The sequence below is a fragment of the Pipistrellus kuhlii genome, unplaced genomic scaffold (assembly GCF_014108245.1).
Source record: "Pipistrellus kuhlii isolate mPipKuh1 unplaced genomic scaffold, mPipKuh1.p scaffold_m20_p_1, whole genome shotgun sequence".
NCBI classification, from domain to species: domain Eukaryota; kingdom Metazoa; phylum Chordata; class Mammalia; order Chiroptera; family Vespertilionidae; genus Pipistrellus; species Pipistrellus kuhlii.
The window spans coordinates 177,095,527-177,102,956 of NW_023425404.1; the positions used below are offsets into that span (position 1 = coordinate 177,095,527).

The 7,430-nt window shown below is 38.4% G+C and overlaps 1 pseudogene; it reads left to right on the forward strand.

Annotated features, from left to right (window-relative positions):
- Window positions 1-2,567: 2,567 nt before the first annotated feature.
- On the forward strand, window positions 2,568-3,940 carry LOC118711474 (annotated as a pseudogene).
- The last annotated feature ends 3,490 nt before the right edge of the window (window positions 3,941-7,430 follow it).

The following is a 7,430-nucleotide window of genomic DNA, read 5'->3' on the forward strand; positions in this document are numbered from 1 at the left end:
CTGGGGGCCCAGGTGCTGTCCAGAGCCCAGAGGTCAGCTGGAACCTGCCCTTCCACACCAGATGCTTATGCTTCAATTGCCAGCCAGGCCTAGGGACGGTACTCATGCACGGATTTCATGCACCGGGCCTCTAGTATTTAATAAACATGGCAGGAGAACTACAAAGAGTAAAAGAATTTTACTTTTTTATATGATTAAAAATGATGCAAATGCAAAATGTTACTGCAAACACTAGAAGGCACCATTACTCTGCTGAGGCAGAAAACACATATAATACAAATCTCTTACATCTTAAATCCCTCCTTTTGTTCAGTTCCTATTCAAGTACAAGATGTAACAGTATGAAAGATTTAAAAATGTACATTTCTACAATGTACTAAACAGTATTTAAAAAGGGAAAAGGAGGACTAGTGAGATAAAGGACACAATTACAAAATGTAAATCCAGTAAAAGGAAGACAGAAACAAAAAGAAAGCTGCAAAAGGTGATAAAAGAAAAGAAATAATGAGAAGAACATGAGGTCAAAGCAAGATTCTTCTATACAACATAATATCTGGGAACTGTTTTCCACATCATAGCTCTTTGCCATACTATGTTCAAAAATAATAATTTCTAATTAGTAGCTCTCTAGGTCTGCGCTGGCTCACCTTTTCAGTTTCCTTACCTATTCCATTTCTTTCAACTGTATCTTACAAGTAATGCATCAGAATCTATAATGAAGATAATGGTGAGAGGAGTTTGTAGTTACCATGGGAATTCAAATAGTGTTTTGATAGTACTGGTTGGTGGGAAGGAAAGTAGACAGATGTCCTACTTATCCTTCCTTAAATGATGGTGCCCCGGCACTTGGTTTAGACTTACAAAGTAATTGAAGGGATTGTGAATGATGGAGAACTAGACTGGCCTGGACTAATTTTTGTTAGAGGCTTTTAAAAATTTTTTAATTTTAGAGACTGTAGGTTTCACAATAGCTTGAGATTAATTTCTTCTTCTTGCTGCTGCTGCTGTGGTGGTGGTGGTTTTGTTTTCTTTTTCTCTCTTTCTCTGAAGGAATGCCTTCTGCTCTTTTTATTTCTTAATAATGAAAGGAATCCAGGAGGAGGCAGTGCAGACCTAGCTGCTTATGGTTTCGGCCGTATTTCCTTTTTTCACTCACGATGTTCATCAAAGTCTCTTGTACATGGCAATGCTTCTTTGCATTTAATTTTCTGATTATGATGGGGTACTTGGTTAATACAGAATATTATATGAATGTAAAGAAAAAAGTATAATTAAAAACAAGAGCACTTGAACTCTAGCTCTTTATTTTTTTATTTTTTTAAATATATTTTATTGATTTTTTACAGAGAGGAAAGGAGAGAGCTAGAGAGCTAGAAATGTCGATGAGAGAGAAACATCGACCAGCTGCCTCTTGCACACCCGCTACTGGGGATGTGCCCTTGTACATGCCCTTGACTGGAATCGAACCTGGGACCTATCAGTCCGCAGACCGATGCTCTACCACTGAGCCAAACCGGTTTCGGCTCTAGCTCTTTATTAAACTCAAGTGTGGATGCCCTATTTAACAAAAATATTTTAGGCCAAAACCAGTTTTGCTCAGTGGATAGAACATCGGCCTGCCAATTGTGGGATCCCAGGTTCGATTCCGGTCAAGGGCATGTGCCTTGGTTGAGGGCACATCCCCAGTAGGGGGTGTGCAAGAGGCAGCTGATTGATGGCTCTCTCTCATCGATGTTTCTAACTATCCCTCTCTCTTCCTCTCTGTAAAAAATCAATAAAAATATATTTAAAAAAAATATTTTCGAACTAAAGGTTATTTTTGTGCTAATAAAACCATGGAAAGCGTATATTTTTTTCCTCCTCGAGGTATCTTCTGAGTATAGAAATGACTATAGAAATGCTTAAAGCAAATTTACTATTGATAAAACAAAAATGGTTAAAATGTAAAATTTTATTTAAAGGTGTTAGATGCCAGTTTCATTTTTATTTTTATTTATTTTAAAATACATTTTATTGATTTTTTTACAGAGAGGAAGGGGGAAGGATAGAGAGTTAGAAACATTGATGAGAGAGAAACATCGATCAGCTGCCTCTTGCATACCCCCGACTGGGGATGTGCCCGCAACCAAGGTGCATGCCCCTGACCAGAATTGAACCTGGGACCCTTCAGTCCGAAATCTGATGTTCTAACCACTGAGCCAAACCAGTTAGGGCACCTGTTTCATTTTTTAAAGTCTGCCTCCCATAATGTCAAATTAGTGGTTCTCTTGTTACCTTTTTCCTCTCAGAACATAAGCTTATATGTATATATTTTCAATATAAGGAAGATAAAGACACAGAATCACCTCTTTATCACACAAATCAATCTGTTGTTTTGCATTATTTTTGTTTTTCATCTTCTCAAAATTTGTGTAGTCAGGGGTTGTTTTGCCTTATTGAAGGGGAGTGGGTGTCTGTTAAAATCCCCATCACACTAAGAAGCATCAAGTCAAGACTTTTTAATTGGTTGGTTCTTTGATTAAGATTTAGCACCATTGGGTCCTTGGCTGGAGCACTGGTAACTGCTGTGGCAAGGAGAAGGTGGCAGGCATGGTGAGCGGGAAGAGGGAATTCTCTGTCCACTTTGTTCCCAGGAACTGCCAGCTGGTGGAGGAGGAAGTTAATGTCCCCAATAGGCGTGTTCTGATTACTGGTGTCACTGGGCTTCTTGGCAGAGCCATGTACAAAGATTTTCATCACAATAATTGGCATGCCATTGGCTGTGGTTTTGGAAGAGCAAGACCAAAATGTAAACATGTTAATCTTTTGGATGCGAATGTGGTTCATCACATCATTTATGATTTTCAGCCCCATGTCATAGAACACTGTGCAGCAGAGAAGAGGCCAGATGTTGTAGAAAATCAGCCAGATGGTGCTGCTCAACTTAATGTGGATGCTTCTGGGAATTTAGCAAAGGAAGCAGCTGCAATTGGAGCATTTCTAATCTATATTAGCTCAGATTATGTTTTTGATGGAACAAATCCTCTTTATAGAGAGGAAGATATATCAAGTCCCTTAAATCTATATGGCAAAACAAAATTAGAAGGAGAAAAGGCTCTTCTGAAGAACAATTTAGGAGCTGCTGTTTTGAGAATTCCTATTCTGTATGGAAAAGTTGAAAAGCTGGAGGAGAGTTCTGTGACTGTTATGCTTGATAAAGTGCAGTTCAGCAATAAGTCAGCGAGCATGGACCACTGGCAGCAGCAGTTCCCCATGCACATCAAAGACATAGCATCCGTGTGTCTTCAGCTGGCAGAGAAGAGAATGCTGGATCCTTCAAGTGAGGGAACTTTTCACTTGTCTGGAAATGAACAGATGACAAAGTATGAAATGGCATGTGCAATTGCAGACACCTTCAACCTCCCCAGCAGTCGCTTATGACCAATAACTAACAGTCCTGTCTTAGGAGTCCAAAGTCTAAAAAATTCTCAGCTTGCCTGCTCCCAATTGGAGATCTTGGGCATGGGCTGGCAAACACCGTTTTGAATTGGAATTAGTCACTCTGGCCCTTCCTCATTGGTAAGAGATGGAGACAAACAGTCTTTCATCTTTCACTGTGTATGTGTGTGTGTGTGTGTGTGTGTGTTTAACAATAGAGTATGTGGCACTTTCTAAAGGAAATAGTTTTGCATGAATGCTCTTTCATTGTGACTTAGGATCTTTCAGGTAAATGATGCACTAGTGAAATTGTGTCAAGAAACTGAGGTCAATAATGCCTTGATTGATGTAATGATGTTTCTTTTTATCATTTTGTTTGTTCTGGCTTACTTTGCTGTTTGAATGTACTAGATTATGATTGAGGGAGAGGGAATGAAATGAATTGTTCATTCCTCTAAACCTCTACATTTTCAGCACTATTGCAACTGTTGACCCTTTCCTGTTTTAAAGTGTTAAATACTATGAAAATCATCTGTGTTCATTATTTGCTTTGCATTCTCTTCTCTGCTAGCTGATGATACACAGATGAAAATGTTTGAAGAAAGAAACTTTATTTTTGCAACTTAAGTGTGGTTTTTATGCTTGAGGTATTTCCACATGTCATGTATATTGTCACTCCTGCAGCTCCATGCCTCCTGCTTGTGTAGCAGTGTATGGTGAACTCTTGAAAGAGAATGTGAGTATGTGTCTGTATTTTTAAATACATATAAAACTGTTGTTTTCACTCCATGTCACTAGGTGATATTTCATATGTATGGCTATACTGATAATAATGGGCCTTGTAAGTCTTTTGACCATTCATAAATAATAATAAATGGGGGGGGGGGGAGTTTTAGCACCATTGCCCTGACTGGTTTGGCTCAGTGGATAGAGCTTTGGCCTGGGACTAAAAGGTCCAGTTTGAATCCAATCAAGTGCACTTGCCCACGTACGGGCTTGATCCCTGGTGGGGTGCGTTGCAGGAGGCAGCCTTTCAATGATTCTCATTGATGTTTCTCTCTCTCTCTCCCTCTCCCTTCTTCTCTGAAATCAATAAAAATATATTAAAAGAAAAAAAGACTTAGCACCATGCCCAGCTGGAGTGGCTCAGTGGTTGAGTGTCAACCCATGAACCAGGAGGTCACAATTCAATTCCCAGTCAGGGTACATGCCTGGTTGCAGGCTAGATCCCCAGTAGGGGACATGCAGGAGGCAGCCAATCAATGATTCTCTCTCATCATTGATGTTTCTATCCCCCTCTCTCTCTCCCTTCTTCTCTCTGAAATCAATAAAAAAAATAAAAAAAAAATTTAGCATCACGTTAATACAATACAATGTACAATTAACACTGAATGATAATAATGAAAATATAAAAGTAGAAATGTATAGCAGATCAGTGGATTAAAAACTATGATACATCTATACAATGGAATACTACACTGCTGTATAAAAGAAAGAACTCTTACCATTTGCAACAGCATGGAGGGACCTGGAGAGCATTATGCTAAGTGGCATAAGCCAGTCAGAGAAAGACAAATATCTCATGATCTTACTCATTTGTGGAATATAATGAACAACAAACTGATGAACAAAAATAGATACAGAGACATAGAAGCATCCAACAAACCATCAAACCTCAGAGGGAAGGCAGAGGAGGGTAAGGAGAGGGGCATAAGAGATTAACCAAAGGATTTATATATCGATACATGCATATAAGCAAAACCAATGCACACAGAGTAGGGAGTGAGGGCCTGTGTGTGTATGGGGGGAGGGGGGGGGAGACACACCAAGAGTGGGAGGGGAAGAGAAGAGGTCAATTGAGGGGGGAAATGGAGACATATGTAATACTTAAACAACAGCCGAAACCGGTTTGGCTCAGTGGATAGAGCGTCGGTCTGCATACTGAAAGGTCCTGGGTTCAGTTCCGGTCAAGGGCATGTACCTTGGTTGCGAGCACATCCCCAGAAGAGGGCGTGCAAGAGGCAGCTGATCGATGATTCTCACTCATCGATGTTTCTAACTCTATCTCTCTCCCTTCCTCTCTGTAAAAAATCAATAAAATATATATATATTTAAAAATACTTAAACAACAAATAATTTTTTAAAATTAAAATAATAATAATAATAATAAATTTAAAAAGAAAGTGGAAATGTAGTTATGGTGCTGCAATTGCCAGAAGAGATATAATACATTCTCTATTTTGAATTCTTTGACATTTTGGTGATTAGTCTAATGCAGTGGTCGGCAAACTCATAAGTCAAAAAAGCCAAATATCAACAGTACAACAATTGAAATTTCTTCTGAGAGCCAAATGTTTTCAACTTAAACTTCTTCTCACTCCACTTCTTCAAAATAGACTCACCCAGGCCGTGGTATTTTATGGAAGAGCCACACTCCAGAGGCCAGGGAGCCGCATGTGGCTCGCAAGCCACAGTTTGCCGACCATGGGTCTAATGGACTGCTTTTTATTTTCAGAAATTCTTTCTCCATTACTGCCAGTAGCCACTTTTCTCAGGTCATTAAACAATGGCTTGTGGAGATTAGTTTTAGAGGACAGTGATTAGAAACTCTATCTCTGAAGTCAGAAAGCTGGAGTGACTTTATGTTCCTTAGGTTTCTCATCGATAACAAGGTAAAAATAGTGTTATCTTCTGCTCTATGGTGAGAATTACATATGATAGTTGACATACCACAAAAGTTGGTACATCAAAAATGCTCAGCTATTGATGGCTAATGACTATTAGGTATTGTCTCTGATGATCTATTTCCTCTGCTTACAAGTAATTAATGGACAGACTATTAGGTATTGTCTCTGATGGTCTATCTGCTCTACTTACAAGTAATTGGTGGACAGAGTCATCCATAATTTAATGCTAGCGCTGCTTATGTGATTTCCAGTATTTGGGTGGAGAACTATTTATCAAAGCCAAGAACGGTGTGTTCCGTTTCTGTCATGTTTACCCAGTCATTAAATAACCACAGTGTCTGTGTCTGGCTTTATATTACTCAGTAGTTCTATGATTTAATTGTTGAAAATGATATCTGTTCCTAAATTATGTACATAGAGTCATTCTCCCAGGAGAAAAGGCAGGACTCCACCCACACATGTCACTGTATTCAGAAACTTTTATCCTAGATTTTGTTCCTGATTCAAATGCAATTACTTTGGTTTCCATAATTTTAGGGTAAGATTTCTTTGCTCTAACATTATGCCAAATATTACCTCTTTTTCAGTTTTATCTGCTAGATCCATCTGATCTTATACTCTCTCAAAACTTTTGTTCTATCTCTAATCACTTATATTTAAGAACTAACAATTCTTCTGTGGGAAGTTTCACTTTCCTGCTTTCCCCCATTTCAATTCACATGGGATGCTACAAAGTATTTCACCAAACATACCAATTTATTCATAAATACTTCTCTTAAATTTCCCCACTGTCTCATTTATTCATGGACCATGATGCTTTTAGCTTGGAGTTAGGGGATACTCTAGGATTATATGTTTAAATATAATAAAATAATTTGTTATACTCACCATATTCTTGGCTAACCATACTGTGATATCATAATAGCTGAAAGCTTAGCCAAGTATTTTAATTTCAAATAAACTGCTATGTGTTGAGGATGGTTCTAATTCAAACTGGAGAAGTTAGTTTTTACTCTCTTTTTAAAACATTTAAAAAATTTTATTGGGGTGGCATTAGTCAACATGAGCATATAGGTTTCATGTGTGGATTACTAATTTACAAAATCTGTTTGTAAGACCATGTGCCCACCACTCAAAGTCAAATCTCCTGTCACCTCATATTAGGATCCCTTTTCTCCCCCACCTCCACCCTCTGACAACCACACTGCACTGCTGTTTGTGTTAATAAGTTTCAGTTTTATATTCCACATATAACTTAAATCATATAGTTCTTAGCTTTTTCTGTTTGACTTATTCCACTTTGCATAATGTTGTCAAGGTTCATCC